We start from the raw sequence: 2824 nt of genomic DNA, 5'->3' as shown, positions 1-2824 counted from the left end.
GTGTGTTGTGTGAATTTGATGAAGAATGGAGGTCTTTATATAGGGAAGGGAGGGGGGTTAAGGTTCGGCCATATGGGTGGGTTTGGGTGGGAAATTGGTTTTGAATTTTGAAGGTAGGTGGATTTTATGAGGTAGGTTTATGGGGAAGAGTGGATGGATGTGAGGGGTGAAGAGGTGATGGGGAAGAGAGTTTGAGGTGATTTGTGAAGGGTATTTTTTGGGGAAGAGTGTTTATGGGGTTGTGTGAAAGAGAGTGGTGAGAAGAAGTGAGTGGAGGTAGGTGGGGATCCTGTGGGGTCCATAGATCCTGAGTGGATCCTGTGGGGTCCACAGATCCTGAGTGGATCCTGTGGGGTCCACAGATCCTGAGGTGTCAAGGCATTTACATCCCTGCACCAATTAGACATGTAAAAATGCCTTTGTATCCAACTCTGGGCGTTCAGCGCCAGGTTGGTGGCCATTTTGGGCGTTCAACGCCCATTTGTGCGCCATTTCTGGCGTTGAACGCCAGAACCATGCCTGTTCTGGCGTTCAGCGCCCAGAAGCTGCCCATTTTGGGCGTTCAGCGCCAGAACCATGCTCTGTTCTGGCGCTGAACGCCAGACAGATGCTCCTCCAGGGTGTGATTTTTCTTCTGCTATTTTTTGGATTCCGTTTTCAATTTTTATATTTATTTTGTGACTCCACATCATCATGAACCTAAGAAAACATGAAAAATAAGAATTAGATAAACATTGGGTTGCCTCCCAACAAGCGCTTCTTTAATGTCAATAGCTTGACAGTGGGATCTCATGGAGCCTCACAGATGTGCAGAGCTTTGTTGAGACTCTCCAACACCAAACTTAGAGTTTGGATATGGGAGTTCAACACCAAACTTAGAGTTTGGTTGTGGCCTCCCAACACCAAACTTAGAGTTTGACTGTGGGGGCTCTGGTTGACTCTGCTTGGAGAGAAGCTTTTTCTGCTTCCTCTCCATAGTTGTAGAGGGAGATCCTTGAGTTTTAAACACAAGGGAGTCCTCATTCCATTGAAGGACTATTTCACCTCTGTCAACATCAATCACAGCTCTTGCTGTGGCCAGGAAAGGTCTTCCTAGGATGATGGATTCATCCTCTTCCTTTCCAATATCCAGGACTATGAAATCAGTAGGTATGTAAAGGCCCTCAACCTTTACTAATACGTCTTCTACTTGTCCATAAGCCTGTTTTCTTGAGTTGTCTGCCATCTCTAGTGAGATTTTAGCAGCTTGCACCCCATAGATTCCCAGTTTCTCTATTACAGAGAGGGGCATGAGGTTTATTCCTGAACCAAGGTCACACAGAGCTTTAAAGATCATAGTGCCTATGGTACAGGGTATTATGAACTTTCCAGGATCTTGTCTCTTCTGAGGTAATGTCAGTTGATCCAGATCACTCAGTTCATTGATGAACAAGGGAGGTTCAACTTCCCAAGTATCAATGCCAAATAATTTGGCATTCAGCTTCATGATTGCACCAAGAAACTTGGCAGTTTGCTCTTCAGTAACATCCTCATTCTCTTCAGAAGAGGAATACTCATCAGAGCTCATGAAGGGTATAAGGAGGTTCAATGGAATCTCTATGGTCTCTAGATGGGCCTCAGAGTCCTTTGGTTCCTCAGAGGGAAGCTCCTTATTGACCACTGGACGTCCCAGGAGGTCTTCCTCCTTGGGATTCACGTCCTCTCCTCTCCTCACAAGTTCGGCCATGGCGCTTATGTCAATGGCCTTGCACTCTCCTTTTGGATTCTCTTCTGTATTGCTTGGGAGAGTACTAGGAGGGATTTCAGTGATCCTTTTACTCAGCTGGCCCACTTGTGCTTCCAAATTTCTAATGGAAGACCTTGTTTCATTCATGAAACTTACAGTGGCCTTAGATAGATCAGAGACTAGATTTGCTAAATTAGAAGCATTTTGTTCAGAGTTCTCTGTCTGTTGCTGAGTTGATGATGGAAAAGGTTTATTATTGTTAAACCTGTTTCTTCCACCATTATCAAAGCCTTGTTGGGGCTTTTGATCCTTCCATGAGAAATTTGGATGATTTCTCCATGTTGAGTTATAGGTGTTTCCATAAGGTTCACCTAAGTAATTTACCTCTGCTATTGCAGGGTTCTCAGGATCATAGGCTTCTTCTTCAGACGATGCCTCTTGAGTACTGTTGGATGCAGCTTGCATTCCATGCAGACTCTGAGAAATCATATTGACTTGCTGAGTCAATATTTTATTCTGAGCCAATATGGCATTCAGAGTATCAACTTCAAGAACTCCCTTCTTCATAGGCGTCCCATTACTCACAGGATTCCTTTTAGAAGTGTACATGAACTGGTTATTAGCAACCATGTCAATGAGTTCTTGAGCTTCTGCAGGCGTTTTCTTTAGATGAATGGATCCACCTGCAGAAGTGTCCAGTGACATCTTTGATAGCTCAGATAAACCATCATAGAATATATCCAGGATGGTCCATTCTGAAAGCATGTCAGAAGGACACTTTTTGGTCAACTGTTTGTATCTTTCCCAAGCTTCATAGAGGGATTCACCTTCTTTCTGTCTGAAGGTTTGAACATCAGCTCTAAGCTTGCTCAGCTTTTGAGGAGGAAAGTACTTGGCTAAGAAAGCCGTGACCAGCTTATCCCAAGAGTTCAGGCTGTCTTTAGGTTAAGAATCCAACCATAATCTAGCTCTGTCTCTTACAGCAAAAGGGAAAAGCATGAGCCTGTAGACTTCAGGATCTACTCCATTAGTCTTAACAGTATCACATATCTGCAAGAATTCAGTTAAGAACTGAAAAGGATCTTCAGATGGAAGTCC

At 44.0% G+C, this 2824-nt stretch overlaps 1 non-coding gene across 1 annotated transcript; it reads left to right on the top strand.

Moving 5' to 3' along the window:
* Positions 1-2485: 2485 nt before the first annotated feature.
* Positions 2486-2593, top strand: LOC148549130 (small nucleolar RNA R71). Its single transcript, XR_015897474.1, has one exon. It is a non-coding gene; the product is annotated as a small nucleolar RNA R71 (small nucleolar RNA).
* The last annotated feature ends 231 nt before the right edge of the window (positions 2594-2824 follow it).

Source organism: Arachis ipaensis, chromosome B8, assembly GCF_059453495.1.
Source record: "Arachis ipaensis isolate K30076 ecotype BB chromosome B8, ASM5945349v1, whole genome shotgun sequence".
Lineage (NCBI taxonomy): Eukaryota > Viridiplantae > Streptophyta > Magnoliopsida > Fabales > Fabaceae > Arachis > Arachis ipaensis.
This window is presented reverse-complemented; position numbering and strand designations above follow the sequence as displayed.